Source organism: Taudactylus pleione, unplaced genomic scaffold, assembly GCF_031769625.1.
Source record: "Taudactylus pleione unplaced genomic scaffold, aTauple2 ptg001066l, whole genome shotgun sequence".
Classification (NCBI taxonomy): domain Eukaryota; kingdom Metazoa; phylum Chordata; class Amphibia; order Anura; family Myobatrachidae; genus Taudactylus; species Taudactylus pleione.
This window is the reverse complement of record NW_028285467.1, coordinates 109,398-134,990: the sequence shown is the minus strand read 5'-3', so window position 1 is coordinate 134,990 and position 25,593 is coordinate 109,398. Positions and strand designations below refer to the sequence as shown.

At 38.9% G+C, this 25,593-nt stretch overlaps 1 protein-coding gene across 1 annotated transcript in view; it reads left to right on the top strand.

Annotated features, from left to right (window-relative positions):
• Positions 1-25,593, top strand: part of LOC148453889 (vomeronasal type-2 receptor 26-like) — a 131,360-nt gene that overhangs the window by 59,515 nt on the left and 46,252 nt on the right. The window lies entirely within an intron of this gene.

The window sequence follows — 25,593 nt, the reverse complement described above, 5'->3', positions numbered from 1 at the left end:
GTTCTTTTTAGCTTCATGTCAAGTTCAACAACAGATTCACTTCTATGATGAAAGTTCTAGAAAACTTTTTCCACAAACGTTACTCCAGGATCTAATTTACCACTTGGCCTCTTTTGTAAACATGAATTATTTCCTACCTCTATCCCATTATTAACATTCGCTGTACTCTTCAAGCTAAGTACAGAGCTCTTCTAGGTGTCCTGAAAAAATACAATTATTCTCATGTGAGGGGTGATTTTAAATTATGTGTGATTGTGTAAGGGGCAGGGGTCTTCAGAACACTCACCTATTATGTAACACCTCCACTTGTATAGGTTCACAAAGGTTTGCGATAAATAGTATCTAGAAGGTCTCAATGACTTCTTTCATCTCACTGGGCAGTGGCTCCATCTGAGTCTTTGGCTCTGGTTGTCTATGGGTATGAAGGAGGAACTCCCCCCACAAAGGGTGACTTGGGGGACCCACCCGACCCACACCAAACCTATCAAAAGATACTACTATACACAAATGCTCTGCTGTAATAACCATCATGACACATTTATTAAATGGGGATGTAGGGACTGATACATTTTCTTTTGCTATGAGGGTAATAAATCAGCAACAATCATTGCCTCTATAGTAATTCTCACCACATACACTCCACACACTTACACAACCATGTGCTAGATAACTAATGGGACAAACCCTATAGGACAATTTGCCATAATCCGCACATAAGTCTGTGCGAGCTCATTGGGTACTGTTGATGCACTTAGGGGTAAATTTACCAAGATTCGTGTTGGTCCCGATTTGCTTTCCCGGGTGAAAATATAACTTTTTTGCAAATCGGGAATTTACTATCATTAAAGTCAGGTGATTTGTGTTAGTTTTGAGTTTGAAATTGGGTGGTTTAATGTCGCTAATTCAGACGTTTTTTGCAATAGAAATTATATCACCATCGGGTCTATTTGAAAGTACTTTTCACTCTTTCATGCCTAAATCGGGAATTTACCGTTATTTGTTTTGCTCAATTCGTCCGTTTTACACTCAAATCGTTGACTCAATAGAAGTTTTAAATGCACCACCACCAGAACTGCTAGTTGCAATCCAACATACACAAATCAGTGTGATTTGTGTATGTATAAGAATGGAAAGTGTGTTGTAAGGGTTACGTTTAATGGAAAACTTTGCGGAGGGTCCCCCCCAAAAGGATAACCAGCCCTGGACTTGCAAGCCTGGTTCTTATAATTACAGGGAAGAAAATGCGTAGGGTTCCACCAGTACCAGGCTGCAGGGCCAGTCCTGGTTTTAAATATAGGGGAAAAAAAATGCATATGGTTCCCTATATTTAAAACCAGTACTGGACCTAATCGGAATGAGCTGTCATTACTCCCTGCCTGCGAGCCAATTTACATTAGCACCCGCTCTTTGGCTAAGTCCCAAGTGAATCATTTGCGTACTGTAACTACATGCTTCAGCATGTACTTACAGTGAGTCCGTGGTCCATAATGGATTTCTGCGGAGAACATTGTGGGACAAAAGTTGAGTTGACAAGGGAACATGAACATCAGGCAGCAGGTAAGTATGTCAGAGAGTGGTAGGTGTGCAATAAACTTTTACTTTCTACGGTGTGTGATTGATGTGGTTTTTTAACTATATATTTTACAGTGGAGATACAGGTGCCACACATAAGCTGGCACTTGTAGTTCCATAAGTGCCAAATTGCTGGCATGCTGGCACCTGTAGTTACATGGTAAAATACAATAGTCACACTTTATTTGCCCCCCCATTACCCCTGTACCCACCGCTCCAGGGTTGCAGGGAAGAGCCCTGGGCTTCAGACCAAGCCTGGGGTTAAGGGAGAGGGGGTCCACACCTCCCCTGAGATCCCCGGCTTGGCTTGATCAGCTTGGGCTATGAATGCTTTGGCCATGGAGCCCTGGTGAAAGGTTATATGGGATGTGGCATTACAGCCCAGTCGGTTTGGGTACAGAGCTGGTTTTAAATATAGGGGGAACCATATTCATTTTTTCCCCCTATATTTAATACCAGGACTCGCCCAGCAGCCTGGTAGTTGTACCTAAATTACGGTGGAACCCTACTTATTTTGTTCCCCATAAGTTTAGGTACCAGGACAGGCTGACAAGTCTGGGGCTGGTTAGGCTTTTGGGAGGGACCCCACATAATTTTTTTTAAAGAATTTAACCCTTAAAATATAAGAAAAATTAACAAGCAGTCTGCACATCATATTTCACTGATATGTGCAGCCTGCTTGTTCGGAAGAGAAATTCGGGTGGTTAAATCAGGACTTCAAAACTGACAGGATCGACCAAATACACCATCAATCAAAACGATCCTGTCAAAACTGGGAGCTTGGTAAATTCCCAATTTTTTAAGTAAAAAAATGGCTGTTTTTGATCGATCCTATCCGAGTTGAAAATTGGAACAAATCAGGACCAAATTGAATATTAGTAAATGTTTCCCTCAGAGTAGGATCCCTGTCCCAGAACTGTGTAGTGGTGGAGTTAGAGCTGCAGTGTAGGCTAAATGACTTCTGCATTGAGGACTTCCCTCTTTTATTTGCTACATTTGCAGAGTGTCAATGAAAAATTCAGAAAGTTATCTCTGTCTGATGCAGACTGGATGAACCTCAGCTGCTCCGCAATGACCTATCCAAGCCCTGATTATCTTGCTGGATGTCCATCCACTGCAATCCATCTCTTCATAATTACACAGTGACTCCCTCTTGGGTGAGGGACTCATTTGAAAAGTTACCGGTCTCTGGGCCAGATTCAGAGATGAGCAAAATGCTGACATTTACGCAGTTGGGTGATTATCGATCGGCTGCGCGTGCATCACAGATGTACTGCACAGGCACCAAGGTACCTTAGCGATGCGCTCACATTGGGGATTTTAAAGTGAAAGTGATTGACAGCCAGGGACTGTTTGGGAGCAGTTTCGGGGAGTGGCAGCAAAAACGCAAGTGTGTCGCAACCGTGTTCATGGCATGTGTCAGGCTACAACTGCGATCCTGTACACTGAAAACATGGTGCCAGTGTCTCAGTTCCTGCAGCAATTCTGCCTGACTATAGGGCTACTCAGTTGGCTGATTATTGAAGGGCCTGCAACCACCGCTGTGTGCTTCTACGGACTTTTTTGGATCCGAGAAGCTGACAGTGGGTGTCTCAGTACATCTATAGGAGGCTACAGCATTAGCATATTTTCATACAGTAGCTGTGTACGGGATCACAGCTGCAGATGATTTCGCCTACATATCTGAGTAAGGTTCTTTATTAGAGATGAGCAGTTCAGTTTTTAAAAAACAAAAAAACTTAGAGGGTCCAAGTGATTCCACTAAATAGCTGCTAAATACAGTCAGGGAAGTCTCTAACTCAAATAGTAGGATATGTTTAGAGATACACAGCTGTGCTGCACTGACATAGGGAGAGCAGCCTCTGAGAATGTTCTAGGTCTACCCTGGACCTTACTGATATAGCATATGAATTGTATGTTGAACGTGGTCACTGGGTGCTACCTTAGAAACTGGTGAACCAATCTCAAAGATAAATCACTTGATAATATTTCAATATATACCACTCCTATACAGTTATATTAGCATGCAAATGAATCCACTATTTAGTCAGATGTCATCAAGATCAAAACATGCACATATTTATTATAACAATGGTAAAATAAATAAAACTTTGCCAGGGTGGCTGCTTTACCAGATAGTTGGTTAAAATGGGCATTGGTGTTATATTTTGAAGACAGATGATCTGGATCACCTTAGTCCTCTCTGCCACTGCTTTAGCCATCCTGGTCCACAGTCCCCTTTGACCTCCTGGTTTCCAATGCATTTTGGGACTCCCTTGTCCCTTTTTTAAGGCATGGAGGTCTTGTTCTAAAATGTGGCTTTAAATAGCCTGATCATCTGTTACTTCCAGTTCCGGTTTGACCGGAAACCGGAAGTTGCGGTCCGTCAAGATTTTCGTCGTCCTAGTCTATTGTGGTGACTGGGTGGGTTAAGGTCCTATTATGTGTGTCCTCTGCGGACTTTCCTATCTCTTCTGAAAAAGCCGGAAGTAATGTCATATTGTAGTTCCGCCAATTTGTAGTTTTGCCATCACCAGAAGTGACATAATTTTGTAGTTTTTACCGATAAAACAGTTTTCAACCTCTTCTTTCGTTCCCAGGAGTTCTTTGTAATAATAGATTCTGAAATAGACAATTTATACACACAAAGTGTGTCCCAATGAGTAGTAAATGTCTAAATGGGTTAATATGAAAGTTTCTTGTACAGTGCATAAGTTTATATTACAAACAAAATAGCTTATAAAGTGCTAAATAACGTATAAAGTGCACTATAGGGGATATTTGAGGATGGAAAGGAAATACTTAAAACTTTTTTTAAAACGTGTGAAGAGTATGTATAAAATTATACTTAAGATAAAGAGAATTATTGCACATATGAACAATATAAAATTACTAATTCTAGAGAAAAAATATTGCACATATGAACATAAAAAATAAAAAAATATATTTAAAAAAGATTTTAAAAAAGATGTTAAAAAAGATTTTAAAAAAGATTGGAATGTTGGGGAACATTTTACAGAAACCACTTTATTTCAAAATCTTGATTTAGACCATTGGGAGAAAGGGTTTTTAATCTGTAGATCAGCTTCATCTCTTCCATTGCTAAATTTTTCTCTACATTCTTGTCTTTCCAGTTTGGTCTGATGTGTTTAATACCCATTAATCTTTTTATGTGTTCAGTGGAACATTGATGTGTCATTCTAAAATGTTCCGACAGATGGTGGGTCTGTAAACATTTTTTAATGTTCCTCAAATGTTCATCAATTCTACTTTTTAAGAATCTTGTTGTCCTTCCAATGTATACGAGGCCACATTCACATTCCACTTAAACACCACATTGGTGGTGTGGCCGGTTATCAAATCTCTTATTTTAAAATCAACGTCTTTTATCCTAATTGTAGTGTATTTTGAATTTTCTGTTTTTACTTGTCGGCATCCTAGACAAATTCCACACCTATGAAAACCTTTGGTGCGAATGGGATTTTTTGATGTCTGTGGAAGTGTGCTACGCACCAAATGGTCTTTCAGGTTCCTTGCTTTTTTATAGATGAATTTTGGTTTAGATGGAATAATGTCTTTTAAAACCGGATCTTTACATAAGTGCCACTATTTCTTGATGATGTTTTCAACTTTCTTATGGTGTGAATCATACTTGGTTATAAAGGCCCATTCTGACACATTTTTGCTTTTTTCTACTTCAGATGTGTTCCTAAGTGGTTCAATGAGTAGATTCCTGGCCTTCATTTTGGTTTCTTCCATTATGGTAGTGAGTTGTGTGGGATCATATCCTTTGGACAGGAAGTTCTTCATTTTTTCCATTTGTTTACCACATATTGAGTCTTCACTACAGTTTCTTCTGACTCTTATTAATTGGCTTTTCAGTATCCCCTTAAGCCAATTTTGGTGATGCTCACTGTTTTTTGTAATGTATGTATTCACATCTGTTGGTTTATTATATATTTTTGTTTGTATATTATTATCCTTGATATATATTGTCAGGTCAAGAAAATTGACTTGTTCCCTGTTGTTTTTAAAGGATAAGTTGATGTTAATTTCATTAGATTTGAGGCTGGTGAGAAAGGTTCTTAAATCTTCCCACCCTTTCCAAATCATTAAAACATCATCAATGAAAGTAAGCCAAATGTGAAGATTTTCCACCAGAGCTATGCCATTATGGATATTGTGGGCTTCCCAGTACCCCATAAATAAATTGGAATAGCTCAGTGCGAACTGTGTTCCCATTACTGTTCCGGTTTTCTCAATATAATACTCGCCTTCAAAGTAAAAATAGTTATTGTTTAGGATGAACCGTATAGCTTCTATGATGAATGATTTTCTGGTTGTTGAGTAAAGGATTTACGGGATCCTTGTGTACTTTGGGTAAGATGTATATTGATGGTACCATAGTGTTATCCACTGCCATATAATGGAATTCTTCTTTCGTAATGCCGCCTGCTTCTAGATGGTCATTTAATAATTTTCCAAAGTTGTTTGTAATTCTTGTCGTGGGATCTGACTTTAATTGTTGACAAGTATTAAGATCTGAGAGTTGATGGTATATTTCCTTTTTATAGTATTCTTTATTTAATACTACAATTCCCCCTCCCTTGTCGCAGGGTTTTATCATGATATCCTGGTCCTGGCCTAAACTCTTAATAGTATCGCTTTCCTTTTTTGTGAGGTTATGTTTAATTCTATTATTCTTTCCACCAGTTTTCTGAATATCTTCTAGATCTCCTAAGAAAAGTTTGTTGAACGTGTCGATATAATTACCTTTTATATATGTCGGGTAAAACTGTGATTTCTTCTTCAACTTCCCTTGGGGCGGGTTTGAGGTTGATGATTCTGTATCTTCTTCGGAATTTTCCTGTCGTTTCATTTTAACAAATTTTTTAGTGTGATTTTTCTTGTGAATTTTTTTATATCCACAAATTTTTCAAAGTCATCCGCAACTGCAGTAGGAGCAAACTTTAGTCCCTTGGATAAAACTTTTTCTTCCACTTCTGTTAAAGTTTTGTTACTCAGATTGAATATTCTTCCCACTGGGGTGTTTTCGATTATTTCTCTTTCTTTATTTTTCCTTTCTCTTCTTTAATTTTTCATTATCTTTTGTCTCTCTTTATAATTTTTTCCTCCATGGGATCCCCTTTTTCTGATTTACTTTATTGATATAACAGTGTGATCTTTCATAGATCGCACTGTTCTCGGGTTTGGTTGATCATGCTTTACCAATATTCCCTCCTCCGTTCTGTTCTTCTGGGGTATTTGAATCTCCTCTCCAATGTCCTTTCTCCTAAAAAAAGATGAGGATATTATTGTTGTACCCTCTAGATGATGATGTGTGCAATCTCCTTGGCGGTTGAATATTATTTGCTCTATATTCTTGATGTTGGTTTTCCCAATCATATGTGTTGTGTCTATGATTGAAAAATTGTCTGTGATTGTAATTTCTTTCCCATCTTTTTTTCTGATAGTGCGGTTCTTCTTCTTTCCATTTCTGGATTATTTGGAATTGCCTGGGTTCATTCCTTTCAGTGAGTGGACTATCTTTTATTTCTGTTTTCCTCTGTCTGAAGTGATGATATTCTTTTTTCTTCAGAGATTTATTTCTTGTCTGGGGTTGAGGTGACTGACTTTTGTTGTTTCTATGTCTTCTATCTTCTTTTCCTTTTTCTTTAAAGAATTCGGATTTATTACGTCCTTTAACTATCCCAAATTTGTAGACGTTGAAGTCCATTTGTAATTTACTTTGTTTTTTCTGTATCAGCTCCTTGGTGTTTTTTGCTATTTTAACTGAAACAGCTTCCTCCAGTGTTTCAAACAGAGGTGAGGTATTAAAGGGCTGTATTAGGGTTTCCAATTCTTCTATTCTTGTATTTATTTCTCTTAATTATATTCTCCTCTCTTTTAGTATGAGTTCCATTAATGAAAAAGAACAGGTGTCCCAAATGCGTATCCAATCATTGATAAAATTCTCTGTTCCGTCTTGAAATGATGGGAGTTTTTTCATCCTTAACCCTTTCGGGATAACCTGTTCCATTGTATATTTCTCCAAGGTGGCATCAGTCATCTCTGTATCTTCTTTATTAAAGTCTATTTTAAATGCTTCCCTACTTTCTTCTGTTCTGGTAGTGCGGTGTTTGAACATGCTGCTGCTGCTGTGTTTTCCCAATTGGGTTGTAGAAAGTATCAAATAGTAGGATATGTTTAGGGATACACAGATGTGCTGCACTGACTTAGGGAGAGCAGCCTGTAAGAATGTTCTAGGTCTACCCTGGACCTTACTGATATAGCATATGAATTGTATGGTGAACGTGGTCACTGGGCGCTACCTTAGAAACTGGTGAACCAATCTCAAAGATAAATCAGTTGAAAATATTTAAATATATACCACTCCTATACAGTTATATCAGCATGCAAATGAATCCACTAATTAGTCAGATTTCATCAAGATCAAAACATGCACATATTTATTATAACAAGGACAATGGTAAAATAAATAAAACTTTGCCAGGGTGGCTGCTTTACCAGATAGTTGGTTAAAATGGGCATTGGTGTTATATTTTGAAGACAATGCGTTTTGGGACTCCCTTGTCCCTTTTTCAGGGCATGGAGGCCTTGTTCTAAAATGTGGCATTAAATAGCCTGATCATCTGTTACTTCCAGTTCCGGTTTGACCGGAAACCGGAAGTTGCGGTCCGTCAAGTTTTTCATCCTCCTAGAGCAAAACTATTGTGGTGACTAGGTGGGTTAAGGTCCTATTACATGTGCCCACTGTGGACCTTTCCTATCTCCTCTGAAAAAGCCAGAAGTAATGTCATATTGTAGTTCATCCGTGACCGGAAGTGACATCAATTTGTAGTTTTGCCATCAACGTAAGTGACATCATTTTGTAGTTTTTGCCGATAACACAGTTTTCAACCTCTTCTTTTCATTCCCAGGAGTTCTTTGTATTAATAGATTCTGAAATAGACAATTTATACACACAAAGTGTGTCCCAATGAGTAGTAAATTTCTAAATGGGTTAATATGAAAGTTTCTTGTACAGTGCATAAATTTATATTACAATTAAAATAGCTCATAAAGTGCAAAACATAGTATAAAGTGCACTATATCAGATATTTGAGGATGGAAAGGAAATATTTAAAACTTTTTTTAAAACTTGTGAAGAGTATGTATAAAATTAAACTTAAGAGGAAGAGAATTATTGCACATATGAACGATATAAAATTACTAATTCCAGAGAAAAAATATTGCACATATGAATATACAAAGATATAAAAGATATTTAAAAAAGATTTTAAAAAAAGATTTTAAAAAAGATTGTAATGTTATGGAACATTTTACAGAAGCCACTTTAATTCAAAATCTTGATTTAGACCGTTAGGAGACAGGGTTTTTAATCTGTAGATCAGCTTCATCTCTTCCATTGCTAAATTTGTCTCTACATTCCTGTCTCTCCAGTTTGGTCTGATGTGTTTAATACCCATTAATCTTTTAATGTGTTCAGTGGAACATTGATGTGTCATTCTAAAATGTTCCGGCAGATGGTGGGTCTGTAAACCTTTTTTAATGTTCCTCAAATGTTCAGAAATTCTAGTTTTTAAGGATCTTGTTGTTCTTCCAATGTTTACGAGGCCACATTCACATTTCAACTAAATACACCACATTGGTGGTGTGGCTGGTTATAAAATCTCTTATTTTAAAATCAACATCTCTTATCCTAATTGTAGTGTATTTTGAATTTTCTGTTTTTACTTGTCTGCATCCTAAATAAATTCCACACCTATGAAAACCTTTGGTGCGAATGGGATTTTTTGATGTCTTTGGAAGTGTGCTATGCACCAAATGGTCTTTCAGGTTCCTTGCTTTTTTATAGATGAATTTTGGTTTAGATGGAATAATGTCTTTTATAACCTGATCTTTACATAATAAGTGCCAGTGTTTCTTATGGTGTGAATCATACTTGGTTATAAAGGCCCAATCTGAAACATTTTTGTTTTTTTCTACTTCAGATGTGTTCCTAAGTGGTTCAATGAGTAGATTCATGTCCTTCATTTTGGTTTCTTCCATTATGGTAGTGAGTTGCGTGGTATCATATCCTTTGGACAGGAAGTTCTTCTTTATTTTTTCCATTTGTTCACCATATATTGAGTCTTCACTACAGTTCCTTCTGACTCTTATTTTTTGGCTTTTCGGTATCCCCTTAAGCCAATTTTGGTGATGCTCACTGTTTCTTGGAATGTATGTATTCACATCTGTTGGTTTATTATATATTTTTGTTTGTATATTATTATCCTTGATATATATGGTCAGGTCAAGAAAATGTACTTGTTCCCTGCTGTTTTCAAAGGATAAGTTGATGTTCATTTCATTAGAATTGAGGCTGGTGAGAAAGGTTTTTAAATCTTCTTCCAACCCTTTCCAAATCATTAAAACATCATCAATGAAACAAAGCCAAACGTGAAGATGTTCCACCAGAGCTACACCATTATGGATATTGCGGGCTTCCCAGTACCCCAGAAATAAATTGGCATAGCTCAGTGTGAACTTTGTTCCCATTGCTGTTCTGGTTTTCTGAATAGAATACTCACCTTCAAAGTAAAAATAGTTATTGTTTAGGATGAACCATATAGCTTCTATGATGAATGATTTTCTGGTTGTTGGTTGTCCCCCTGGAAGACCCATCAACTCTGGAACTAACAGTCTCACATCAAACTTATCAGCTGTAATTGATATGTTATTGCAACCAATCGTAAAAATTAATTCCTCGTATCTAAAAGGTGACACATTACTAAAACTACAGAACATAAACTGGGACCCAGAGATGATTTTAGTAACCAGAGACATAATGTCCTTGTACACATGCATAGAACATTAAAAAGGAATAGAGGCAGTAGCATGGTACTTGGACAAGACTGATTACCCAACAATGAAAACATCATCAAGAAACACTAGCACTTATTATGTAAAGATTCGTTTTTAAAAGACATTATTCCATCTAAACCAAAATTCATCGATAAAAAAGCAAGGAACCTGAAAGACCATTTGGTGCGTAGCAAACTTCCACAGACATCAAAAAATCCCATTCGCACCAAAAGTTTTCATAGGTGTGGAATTTGTCTAGGATGCAGACAAGCAAAAACAGAAAATTCAAAATACCTTACAATTAGCATAAAAGACGTTGATTTTAAAATAAGAGATTTTATAACCTGCCACACTACCAATGTGGTGTATTTAGTGGAATGTGAATTTGGCCTCGTAGACATTGGAAGGACAACAAGATCCTTAAAAACTAGAATTGCTGAATATTTGAGGAACATTGAAAAATGTTTACAGACCCACCATCTGTCGGAACATTTTAGAACAACACATCAATGTTCCACTGAACACATAAAAAGATTTGTGGGTATTAAACACATCAGACCAAACTGGAGAGACAAGAATGTAGAGACAAATTAAGAGATGAAACTGATCTACAGATTAAAAACCCTGTCTCCTAACGGTCTAAATCAAGATTTTGAATTAAAGTGGCTTCTGTAAAATGTTCCATAACATTACAATCTTTTTTAAAATCTTTTTTTAAAATCTTTTTTAAATATCTTTTATATCTTTGTATATTCATATGTGCAATCTTTTTTCTCTGGAATTAGTAATTTTATATCGTTCATATGTGCAATAATTCTCTTTCTCTTAAGTATAATTGTATACATACTCTTCACACGTTTTTAAAAAAGTTTTAAATATTTCCTTTCCATCCTCAAATATCCCCTATAGTGCACTTTATACAATATTTTGCACTTTATAAGCTATTTTGATTGTAATATAAACTTATGCACTGTACAAGAAACTTTCATATTAACCCATTTAGAAATTAACTACTCATTGGGACACACTTTGTGTGTATAATTTGTCTATTTCAGAATCTATTATTACAAAGAACTCCTGGGAATGAAAGAAGAGTTTGAAAACTGTTTTATCGGCAAAAACTACAAAATGACGACACTTCCAGTGATGGTAAAACTACAAATTGACGTCACTTCCGGTCACGGATGAACTACATTATGACATTACTTCTGGCTTTTTCAGAGGAGATAGGAAAAGTCCGCAGAGGACACACGTAATAGGACCTTAACCCACCCAGTCACCACAATAGTTTTGCTCTAGGAGGATGAAAAACTTGATGGACCGCAACTTCCGGTTTCCGGTCAAACCGGACCTGGAAGTAACAGACGATCAGGCTTTTTAAAGCCACATTTTAGAACAAGACCTCCATGCCCTGAAAAAGGGACAAGGGAGTCCCGAAATGCATTGGCAACCAGGAGGTCAAAGGGCACTGTGAACCAGGATGGCTAAAGCAGTGGCAGAGAGGACTAAGATGATCCGGGTCATCTGTCTTCAAAATATAACACCAATGCCCATTTTAACCAACTATCTGGTAAAGCAGCCACCCTGGCAAAGTTTTATTTATTTTACCATTGTCCTTGTTATAATAAATATGTGCATGTTTTGATCTTGATGACATCTGACTAAATAGTGGATTCATTTGCATGCTAATATAACTGTATAGTAGTGGTATATATTGAAATATTATCAAGTGATTTATTTTTGAGATTATTTAACCAGTTTCTAAGGTAGCGCCCAGTGACCACATTCACCATACAATTCCAGTTTCTAACTCAAACTGTGTGAAAGCCCCATAGCAATAGTTGGAAAGGGTTCCTATGTACCACCCAATGGTGAAAAACACATATAACTTTGACAAGGAAGATATGGCCCCCCTCAGCTCGGGGCCCTATAGCAGCTGTACCCCTTGTACCTATGGTAGTTACACCCATGTGACAAGGAAGATGGGGCCCCCTCAGCTCTGGGGCCCATAGCAGCTGCACCCCTTGTACCTATGGTAGTTACACCCACGCTGTCTCCCTTCTCCTGATTGGGACAGTTCTTGCTCAATGAGTGGCAGTGCCTACCGCTAAAGGACTTCTGCATTGAGGCTATTCCTCCTCATTCCCACAATATTTGTCTACCTCCCCTACTAACAAACTTTTCCCTACCCTCCTATTGTGTTTTTCCCTCTGTCCCCTACCAACCTTTACCCATTCTGCCTTCTATAATTGGAACCCAGCTCCCCTCTTAGGGCTATTTGCATGGTGTCACAACCCTGGCTAGTTTTTCATGTTTTGCCTTGAGACTTACCCCTGTCAGCTGTCCCGTGGATCTGTGTGTGCAATTCACCTGGGAGATCTGCTCTAAATCATACTGGCTGTAACACTTCTGTGATTGCATTTGGACTGAGCTCCTTTCCACATTGATTATTCACCTGGGCTCTCCTCTGTCTGTGAACACTGCTAGGCTTGATTGGAATTGCAGGTGTAGTTCTGACTTTCAGAGCTGCAGATATGTTTGCCCTCCACTACTCTGAATACTACTGCCAGACCACCTGACTGTATCCACCAATTCCTGCTAGACCCAGAGTATAAAGATCCTCCTCTGATAGCACTCAGGGCCTGAACATCTCGTTACTTCCCATGGTGTATAGTACTTGCTACTTCTGAGTACAAGGGTATCCCAGGCTCTTGCTCCTACTGGTTCTTAGACCAGTTCATTTGGAAATCCTGCTAACTGCAATACCTGGTATATCCAGAAATCCTGCTAACTGCAATACCTGGTATATCCAGAAATCCTGCTTACAGCAATACATGGTATATCCAGAAATCCTGCTTACAGCAATACCTGGCATATTCAGAAATCCTGCTAACAGCAATACCTGGCATATCCAGAGGTCCTGCTGCAGCATGACCTATGTTGCTGAGTTCCTAGTGTGAAACCTTTGCTTCTAAGTTACACATTCATTCCACGCTACTCCAGAGCAGAGTCAGTTCCAAGTTATAAGTTCATTCCACGCTACTCCAATGCGGATTCAGTTCCAAGTTCCAAGTTCATTCCATGCTACTCCAGTGCCGAGTCAGTTCTAAGTTACAAGTAACAAGTTACCTGTTCTGCTCTACTCCAGTCCAGAGTCAGATCCAAGTTCCAAGTTCCAAGTTACCCATTCGGCTCTACTCCAATCTGGAGTCAGATCCAAGTTCCAAGTTTCAAGTTATCCATTCCACTCTACTCCAGTCCGGAGTCAGATCCAAGTTCCAAGTTCCAAGTTATCCATTCCACTCTACTCCAGTCCGGAGTCAGATCCAAGTTCCAAGTTATCCATTCCACTCTACTCCAGTCCGGAGTCATAACCAAGTTTCAAGTTATCCATTCCACTCTACTCCAGTCCGGAGTCAGATCCAAGTACCAAGTTCCAAGTTCATTCCTTATTGCTCCAGTCTAGAGCCAACTCCAAGTTCCAAGTTAATTCCATATTGCTCCAGTCTGGAGCCAATTCCAAGTTCCAAGTTCATTCCACATTACTCCAGTCTGGAGTCTATTCCAAGTTCCAAGTTCAATCTACATTACTCCAGTCCAGAGCCAATTCCAAGTTCATTCCCCATACGGCTTCCCAGCCACACCAAGTCTACCTACTGATATCTGTGTGGCCAGTCCATGAAGAGGACATAATTATCACTTATCCAGCTTTAATATGCATCATACGAAGTGTATTGTGTGTCATAATTCCAGCATATACAGGACCAGAGATCACAGTAACCCATTAAATGCGGCAGTACGCCATCCTGCCTAAGCAGAATGTTTTTTATTTTAGATGTGGGCACCATTCTAGGGCATAGGAGCAAGTCCGGGAGTCTGGGGGGAGCAGCAGAAGAACCTAGCACTGCCCTGGACATATATGTAAATATTGGGCTCTATAACAGTGCATCCCTAACAGTGCATGTTTTCCAAATCCCCTAACTGGTGCACAGGTATATACTGGCTGATACATGTTAAAAGATCCACAGGTGGTGCTATTTATTTCATTTATGATACTGAGAAGAACATGCAGCGCTAGCAAAAATTCCATTATATTACTATTTCTATTGTGGTCATGGTGTGGGCTGGGGAGGGGAGTTTCCAGGCAGACAGAAACACCCCTGCGTTTGCCTATAGATATCCCATACAGCTCAGCAAGCCTTCCTGCCAGTCCCAGTCCGGTTCCTCCAAGTTTCCCTCTGGTTCCACTCCAGTGTTACCTGTTCCTATTATTTATCATCAAAAGCAGTTCTCACTGCCATATAATTCTTATGCAAATAGAGCTATTTACCTCAACCATGGCTCCAGTCAAGCCGGTCTCCGCTGAATCCACTTCAACACCTGAGTCAGGTAATACTCAGACTCCAACCGTGACAATGGTATCTACATCCCATTATTGGTCATTGCAGCCTGAAATATAGATTCAGCTTTATTGGCCAAGTATACATACATAAATACATAAATATACATGGAATTAGTTCCAGATTAACACTCCCCTGTAAAACTCATATAAAAGCACAACAATACCAAACAACCACACCACAATACCAGTTACCTACCACCTCCTACATTCCTCATCTATTTAACACAGTAACAGCCTGTGGAAAAAAGCTGTTCAAATGTCTGGAAGTTTTTACCCGTTGTGACCTATAATGCCTGCCAGAGGGTAGCAATTGGAACAGATGACAGCCTGGATGTGCGTGATCTGCAGCAATGTTACCAGCTCATTATAGTATTAGTGTTATAATTACTGCACTAATGAGGCATATATGAAAGAAAAACAAAAGCTGCTTGTTCACAAATTTTTAAAAACGATATAAAAGATAAATCAAGCACTTGAAATTGGATAGTGTAACAAATGTGTAGCACAATACCTGTAAAACAGAAGGTGGTTAAATGATGTTTATAGCCACTTTTGTAGATTTGTAGGACAAGCAATCTATGGGGTTCCGATATAAGCCAGATCAGCGTCCTTGCAGTGGAAGGTAGCACTCGTAACTAACTTTCCCTATGTCTGCTTACCTTCCAATCTTCACAGCAGTGTTGCCAGCTGGTTCCCTTTACGTGTATGTTCACTTAGTCTTCCACTTACTGCGGTGCAGGAATAAACGATCCATCTGTTGGCGTTGCGGTACTGGAGCATGTCTTTCACATGTGCTTTGTCCAAAGCTTTCCAACACATTTCAGGCACATATGCCCTTTGTTAAGGATAGCAATAGTGAGCAGTGATCTCCTTTTATTCAGAAAAAACTTTATTGATTAGACAAAATGAAAATCACCTGGATTTCCTAATTAAAGAAGGCGGTAACCATGTGTTGTTTCTTAATATGGTTACAAATGAGGTATTGAGCTTTAAAAATGTAAGTGTACTGTATTGTAATAAAATATAATATTGGTAAAAACAAGTAATAATGATTAAGTAAATAAAATGGAATGATTTGAACAATAAAATAGAGGTATATGTATTTAATAAATTTAAAGAAATGCTTTAAATTCAATATCAATGTTTAGTCCATTCGGTTGCGGAGTCTGCATATGATAAATCCATTCGGTTACTTTTTTCTTCAAAGTTTTTGTTATGTCTTCTCCTCACCAATGTTAGGAGATTTTTTGAATTCCAATGAATTTTAAATTGGTGGGATCTTTATTATGAAAATCTGAATAGCGCTTAGATACACTGTGGGTTTGTAATCCTTTTTTAATATTAAAAATATGTTCTGTAATTCTGGTCTTCATTTTTCTTTTGGTTTGGCCGATGTATTGGTAGCCACATTCACATCCTAGCATGTACATGAGGTCCTCTGTTTCACATGAAATCCTATCTTTTATGTTATACACTTGTTTTGTGATGTTAGATGTAAAAGTTGTTGTTGGTTGAGTAGTTCTCTTTTTTGTGGTTCTACATGGCAAACAGTTTAGGCAGTTTAAACATCCTTTTGTTTCATTCCTAATGACACAAAAGCACCACCCAAAAAAGAACAACGGAAACAGTTGAAAAAGAAACGTGCCATTCTCTCACCAGGAGAAGGGGTGTCAGAGGTGGGAAAACATAAGAAAAGAACAATAGAAACACCATTAAATCAAGAAACAGATGGAATCTACAATCTTAGTAGTAAAATCTTAATGAAACATCAGATCTCTTTCCTTAGAAAAGGAGAAAAATTCTCACCTCACTCTAACGCCAAACAATTTGATGTCTTTATCGACACACAGAAGTTCATAAGGAGACTTTGCATAAAGAATTTTTTTCAGATAAGGAAAGGTATCACATACAATTCATTTTCTCATAGTGAGTTTAAACCTACATCTACTTTCTTTCCATCACACATTAAGGGAGCACATATAGAAACCTTCCAAAAGCTCATGGAAAAGGACATTAGAACTATCACAGGAATTGAAAAGAAAAAATAAAACTTAACAAAAGAAGAAAGACAGGCATTAAAGGAATTAAAAAACCATACCTCATTAGTCCTAAAACCCGTGGACAAAGGAGGAGGACTAGTGATAGTAGATAAAGAGAACAATGAAAGAGAAGTCATAAATCTACTATCAGATAACACCACGTATGAATGCTTGGAAGGGGGTCCAACTTTGAAATATCAAAAAGAATTGAAAAAAATACTGGACGAGGGATTACAAATAGGAATTTTAACAAAAAAGGAACACACCTTTTTGTATGTTGAGCATCCCAAAATACCTACATTCTATCAGCTCCCTAAACTTCACAAAGACCCAAATAACCCCCCGGGCTTGCCTATTGTATCCGGCATAGGATCATTGTCATCAAACCTGTCTCAATATATAGACTCCCACGTGCAAGATCTTGTACAAACTCAGAAAAGTTATCTAAAAGACACCTGCATATCCTCCAAGAGTTAGAAAAGATTCAATGGAAAGAAGAATACACACACTGTACAAGCGATGTATGCTTTTTATACACATGTATAGCACATGATATTGGATATGACGCAACTAGATCCTTTCTATCACAGAATACAACTCTACCTAATACTCAAATCAATTTCATTATGAACTGCATTGAATATATTTTACACCGCAATTAATTTTGGAATCAAGGGACATTTTTCAACCAAACCAAAGGAACCGCTATGGGTTTGTCTTTCGCACATAGCTACGCTAATCTATTCATAGCTGGGTGGGAAGAAGAACAAATCTGGAATGATAACCCACATACAAACCGTCTAATCTTTTAGAAAATATATATAGGCGATGTCATCTTTGTCTGGGATGGATCGGAACACGAACTCAAAGAATTCATTACATATACAAACAACAACACTTTTGGATTGGAATTCACTTTCACAACAAGCAAAGAAAAAATAATATACTTGGATTTAGAAATCTCCATCATACAACAAGATACAGATGAAAAATCATATAAAACAAGTGAGTGGAAATAACACACTTTCACAAACCAGCAACCATCACAAAAATTGGCTACAAAACATTCCTGGAGGCCAGTTTAGGCAGCTAAGGATAAACTGTTCTCAACAAGAAACCTTCCTCCAACAGAGTAAATAGATGAAAATAAAATTCCAGCAAAAGTATACCATGAACAAACACTACAGAAAGAAATAGAAAAAATTGCCGAAATGGACATAAAAGAAATTATATAGTATAAAAACAAACAAAATCAAGAAAAATTTGATGTGGCTTTCATAACTCAATTCAACAGTCAGCATTACGTATTTGAATCCATACTTAGAAAACATTGGCAAATACTCCATCTGGACAGTCAACTTAAACCATTTTTAAAAGACAAACTTCAAATAATATACAAAACAGCAAATAACTTGTGACAAGAATTGGTAAATAGCTTCACCGAAACGACAAAATCTAAGAACAAAGTCAATGAAAGAAGAGGATGTTTCCCCTGCCTAAACTGGTTTGCCATGTAGAACCACAAAAAAGAGAACTACTCAACCAACAACAACTTTTACATCTAACGTCACAAAACAAGTATATAACATAAAAGATAGGATTTCATGTGAAACAGAGGACCTCATTTACATGCTAGAATGTGAATGTGGCTACCAATACATCGGCCAAACCAAAAGAAAAATGAAGACCAGAATTGCAGAACATATTTTTAATATTAAAAAAGGATTACAAACCCACAGTGTATCTAAGCGCTATTCAGATTTTCATAATAAAGATCCCACCAATTTAAAATTCATTGGAATTCAAAAAATTTCCCAACATTGGTGAGGAGGAGACATAATACAAACTTTGAAGAAAAAAGAAACCGAATGGATTTATCATATGCAGACTCTGCAACCGAATGGACTAAACATTGATATTGAATTTAAAGCATTTCTTTAAATTTATTAACTACATATACCTCTATTTAATTGTTCAAATCATTCCATTATATTTACATAATCATTATTATTTGTTTTTACCAATATTATATTTTATTACAATTACATTTACACATTTAAAGCTCAATACCTCATTTGTAACCATGTTAAGAAACAACACATGGTTACTGCCTTCTTTAATTAGGAAATCCAGGTTATTTCCATTTTGTCTAATCAATAAAGTTTTTCTGAATAAAAGGAGATCACTGCTCACCATTGCTATCCTTGACAAAGGGCATATGTGCCTGAAATGCGTTGGAAAGCTTTGGACACAGCACACGTGAAGGACATGCTCCAGGACCACAACATCAAACAGACAGATCGTTTATCCCTGCACCGCAGTAAGATGGTGCTACCTTCCACCGCAAGGACACTGAACAGCTTATATAGGAACCCCATAGACTGCTTGTCCTACAAATCTACAAAAGTGGCTATAAACATCATTTAACCACCTTCTGTTTTACAGGTATTATGCTACACATTTGTTACACTATCCAATTTCAAGCTCTTGATTTATCTTTTTATATGATAATGTTACCAGCTCGCCTACTGATTCTGGTCAAGTATAATTCTTGAAGAGAAGGAAGGTCAATACCAATAATATTTTCCGCAGCCCTAACTACTTTTTGAAGTCTGTTCTTCTCCGGTTCTGTAATAGAACCAAACAATAATTGATATACAAAGAACAGACTGAATTATTGTTGAATAAAAAAGAATTAACAATTCCTGTGGCAGATTAAACTTCCTAAGCTGATGCAAAATATACAATGGGGGGGAGGAGCAGGTGCACGCTATAAGCACTAAGAAATCTAATGATCAAAGAATCTATATTAAACTGCAATAATTAACATGGTTTTAAATGTAAGGTTTCTTAGTACATGTTTGGCCAAAGATGTTTGCCCACCTGCCACATCACGGCAAACCTTATATAGGTGGGTCCCTAACATCTCTAATACTGACACACTAATTAATTTATCTAGGACTTACCTATCATAGGGCCCATTAGATGTGTGTACTGTAATGCAAGGACCCATACCAATTACAATCACCTGGGGCAAGTAGGTGGAGTTCTAGCCTAAAAGAGAAGGGGTCTCACCTTCAAAATGTACCTTAAATACACACACAGGAAAAATTAGGGACTTGGCTGCACATAATATTAAACATGATAATAGGTCCTACCATGCTGAGACCTGTAGTTCTACAGGAAAAAAGAAGGGGGGAGGAGAACTATAGGTCTCAGCATGGTAGCACCTATTATCATGTTTAATATTAGGATGTGCAGCACAGCCCCTCCCATTTCCTGTGTGTGTGTATTTAATGCAAAATATACAATCTCTGCTGGGCCTTCTTCACAATGGCGTCTACATTAGACCCCCATTTCAGGTCCCATGAAAGCACCGAACACAAAAACCTAAAGGAATCTACCACAGACACAACCGTATCACGGATAACAACAGGAGACATCACGGACGGTTGCCTCCTAAAATCCACTATCATTTCCACTGTTTTCTGTGGATTTAACTCCAAATGATTCTGACCACACCAAAGGGTCAGCCGTTCAACCTCCCTTCTATAGGCGGACTCACCACCATCCTTGATGAGGCCTATAATTGTAGTATCGTCCACAAATTTCAGGAGTTTCACAGATGGTTCACTAGAGGTGCAGTCATTTGTGTACAGAGAAAAAAGCAGAGGCGAAAGGACAAATGTTATTTTTTTATCTTTCATTGCACTATTTAGTATATACTGTAGGTGTCGCTGCTGTGTCTGTTGGTGTGGCTCTATTTTTCTATCTTATTATTCGCTGAGTCTAATTCATCTGCGTGTAACTATGTCAAATTTGAATAATTCACTGATGGCTGAAGCATTGGTACAGAGTTACTGTCCTCTTTTGACCTTGTCTTGACCCTTTCGCTGATCATCCAGATGGCCATGATTCATGGGAATAGGAGGTAGATGATTCCAATGTTTCTTTTGTTCCTCAGCCTGACCCAGACATGGCCTGGTAGTATTGGCAATTGTACCCACTGATTTACAGTCACCATCCACTGCTCACCTTGTCAATGAAAGATCTGTAGAGGTTTCCACCTGTGTTCTGGTGCAGACTTTCTCTAACCCATTTCCCCCTGCATTAACTAAAATCTCAGCCCTGAACTGGTTGTCGAACATATTGTGTGAGGACAATGCCTACTTATTACCCACTGAGAGGGAGGGGGGTCATGGAGACATTTCCCATCTGTTTAATCTGTGAAAATTGACAAACTGGCTTACTTCTGCCCTTGGGACCTAAGTTTTAAGAATAGTTCTTGGCCTGCGACAGAACTATTCTTGGATGATGGGGACAGAGATAATGTCTCCAAAAACTTTACAACTGTCTCTTTGACACTGTTTTCTTGTTCTGCACTAGTTTACCAAAATGTCAACACTCTATGGCATTCCTTAGGATATGCAGCTTTTCCCCTTTGTGCCCTCGTATTGTGTTTATATCATAGTTGCCGACATTCAGCTCCCTCCTTCCAGGAGGGAGCTGAATGCCTGCATTGTGTGGGGGGCGTGGCCGGGCTATGATGCCGTTTTCGGGGCGGGGCCGGGGGCGTGACCGCACGATCGAGTCATCGTGGCCCCGCCCTCTCTTCACAATGCCGGAAAAAAGACATTGTGAAGCAGGGGGCGGAGCCACGATGACGCAATTCAGCGCAAATCGCGTCATCGGGCCCCCCGCCAGCGGGGGTTTTTACTATTAGTCTGGGGGGGTAGGCGGCAGCCGGGAGGCTTGCCTGCATTTCCGGGGGTCGGAAGCGGCACCCGATATTCGGGAGGCTCCCGACCAAATCGGGAGGGTAGGCAAGCCTGGTTTATATCATCCATGTTTCAGGGCCTTTTAGGTGCTGTCACATAAATAGATTGCTAGTTCCTTTCGCTACATTGCCCCTCTCCTATTGGACCTAAATTTATTATTATGACTATGACAATTGACAACTAATATCATCGTTGTGTTTGACACACGTCTTGCCTGTTTTCCTCCCTCACTTACACAATGACCTATTTGCCTTGGAATTCAGAACTTTTCTGCTGTGGTATTTTCATTATATACATGTAAGAACCTCTGTCTCTATGTAAGTCTACTATTAATTTTGTTATTGTCCCTCAGCAATTGAGACTCCTTCACTGTATTATTTTGCACTCTTCCTCTCACTTGCAGGTGAGTTGGATGCAGTATTTTTTGCATTTCATTTGTAACCTTTGTTTGAGATGTGCCCGACCCTCTCTGGTCTTCAAACCAGGGATAGTCATGTTTATTTGGATTGGAAAAAAATTAGAAAACTGTTTGATGCGTATAGTCTCTATCGTATTCTTCATAATTGTCATTTGCTTCACAGATTGTTTCCATATGTATTACATTTTTTATATGTTGTATTTCTTACTTTGGTTATTGGACAGATTTTTCTTATCATGCTACTATTTTTTGTATCTTTGTCTAATTTCTGCCATGAACACTTTGTTATACTTGTAACACTACTGTATGTCATGCTTCGGTAAAAAGATTTATAAAAATATTTCTAATTTCTTCTATAAAACCTGGTCACTCTGGACCAGTTTAACACCCCTAATTTCTAGCTTTAGAATAACACTACTATAATTTTGAAAGTCAACTAAATCATTATCTGAGAGGGGCTACCCTCATCCCTCCAATCTGTCTTGCATTAGTCCATGGTTTGTACCTAATTGTTCCAGAGTACTAATATCCTTCTTGGTAAGATCACTGGGTCCATAGTAGTAGAGTTGGATGAGAGTAATGCATGCTGCCATCTTTATTATGGCAATTAAAGGCAGCACCATTCTCCCCTTTGAAAGATACATTTAAATGATTTGCTCAACTGAATAATTGATGCTTAACCATGCTGTGCTCTAGTGTTTTACTGATTACCCATCATGTAGTGTTCCAGTCTTTTTCTGATTCCTGATCAAGTGCTGTGCTCCAGTATTCTACTGAATCACCATCATGTGCTGTGCTCCAGTATTCTACTGATTCCTCATTGTGTGATGTGCTCCAATATTCTACTGATTCCTCATTGTGTGATGTGCTCCAATATTCTACTGAATCCTCATTGTGTGATGTGCTCCAATATTCTACTGATTCCTCATTGTGTGCTGTGCTCCAGTATTCTACAGATTCCCCAACATGTGCTGTGCTCCAGTATTCAAATGATACCTCATCATGTGATGTGCTCCAGTATTCTACTGATTCCTCATTGTGTGATGTGCTCCAATATTCTACTGATTGCCCATTGTGTGATGTGCTCCAATATTCTACTGATTCCTCATTGTGTGCTGGGCTCCAATATTCTACTGATTCCTCATTGTGTGCTGTGCTCCAATATTCTACTAATTCCTCATTGTGTGCTGTGCTCCAGTATTCTACAGATTCCCCAACATGTGCTGTGCTCCAGTATTCTACTGATTCCTCATTGTGTGCTGTGTTCCAATATTCTACTAATTCCTCATTGTGTGCTGTGCTCCAGTATTCTACAGATTCCCCAACATGTGCTGTGCTCCAGTATTCTACTGATTCCTCATTGTGTGATGTGGTCCAATATTCTACTAATTCCTCATTGTGTGATGTGCTCCAGTATTCTACTAATTCCCCATCATGTGCTGTGCTCCAGTGTTCTACAGATTCCCCATCATGTGCTGTGCTCCAGTATTCTACTGATTCCCCATGTGCTGTGCTCCAGTATTCTACAGATTCCCAAATATGTGCTGTGCTCCAGTATTCTACTGATTCCTCATTGTGTGATGTGCTCCAATATTCTACAAATTCCTCATTGTGTGCTGTGCTCCAGTATTCTACTAATTACCCATCATGTGCTGTGCTCCAGAATTCTACTGATTCACCATCAGGTGCTGTACTCCAATCTTCTACTGATTCCCCATGTGCTGTGCTCCAGTATTCTACTGATACCCAATCATGTGCTGTGCTCCAGTATTCTACTGATTCCCCATCATGTGCTGTGCTCCAGTATTCTACTGATTCCACATGTGCTGTGCTCCAGTATTCTACTGATTCCCCAACATGTTCTGTGCTCCAGTATTCTACTGATTCCCCATGTGCTGTGCTCCTGTATTCTACTGATTCCCCATCATGTGCTGTGCTGCAGTATTCTACTGATTCCCCATCATGTGCTCTGCTCCAGTATTCTACTGATTCCCCATGTGCTGTGCTCCAGTATTCTACTGATACCCAATCATGTGCTGTGCTCCAATATTCTACTGATTCCCCATCATGTGCTCTGCTCCAGTATTCTATTGATTCCCCATCATGTGCTGTGCTCCAGTATTGTACTGATACCCAATCATGTGCTGTGCTCCAGTATTCTACTGATTCCCCATCATGTGCTGTGCTCCAGTATTCTACTGATACCCAATCATGTGCGGTGCTCCAGTATTCTACTGATTCCCCAGCAAGTGCTGTGCTCCTTTATTCTACTGATTTCCCATCATGTGCTGTGCTCCAGTATTCTACTGATTCCCCATCATGTGTTGTGCTCCAGTATTCTACTGATACCCAATCATGTGCTGTGCTCCAGTATTCTGATTCCCCATCATGTGCTGTGCTCGAGTATTCTACTGATTCCCCATGTGCTGTGCTCCAGTATTCTACTGATTCCCCATCATGTGCTGTGCTCCAGTATTCTACTGATTTCCCATCATGTGCTGTGCTCCAATATTCTACTGATTCCCCATGTGCTGTGCTCCAGTATTCTACTGATACCCAATCATGTGCTGTGCTCCAGTATTCTACTGATTCCCCATCATGTGCTGTGCTCCAGTATTCTACTGATTCCCCATGTGCTGTGCTCCAGTATTCTACTGATTTCCCATCATGTGCTGTGCTCCAGTATTCTACTGATACCCAATCATGTGCTGTGCTCCTGTATTTTACTGATTCCCCATCATGTGCTGTGCTCCAGTATTCTACTGATTTCCCAACATGTGCTGTGCTCCGGTATTCTACTGATTCCCCATGTGCTGTGCTTCAGTATTCTACTGATTCCCCATCATGTGCTGTGCTGCAGTATTCTACTGATTCCCCATGTGCTGTGCTCCAGTATTCTCCTGATTCCCCATCATGTGCTGTGCTCCAGTATTCTACTGATTCCCCATGTGCTGTGCTCCAGTATTCTACTGATACCCAATCATGTGATGTGCTCCACTATTCTACTGATTCCCCATCATGTGCTGTGCTCCAGTAGTCTACTGATACCCAATCATGTGCTGTGCTCCAGTATTCTCCTGATTCCCCATCATGTGCTGTGCTCCAGTATTCTACTGATTCCCCATCATGTGCTGTGCTCCAGTAATCTACTGATTCCCCATCATGTGCTGTGCTCCAGTATTCTACTGATTCCCCATCATGTGCTGTGCTCCAGTATTCTACTAATTCCCCATGTGCTGAGCTCCAGGATTCTACTGATACCCAGTCATGTGCTGTGCTTCAATATTCTACTGATTCCCCATCATGTGCTGTGCTCAAGTATTCTACTGATTCCCCATGTGCTGTGCTCCAGTATTCTACTGATTCCCCATCATGTGCTGTGCTCCAGTATTCTACTGATTCCCCATCATTTGCTGTGCTCCAGTATTCTACTGATTCCCAATCATGTGCTGTGCTCCAGTATTCTACTGATACCCAATCATGTGCTGTGCTCCAGTATTCTGATTCCCCATCATT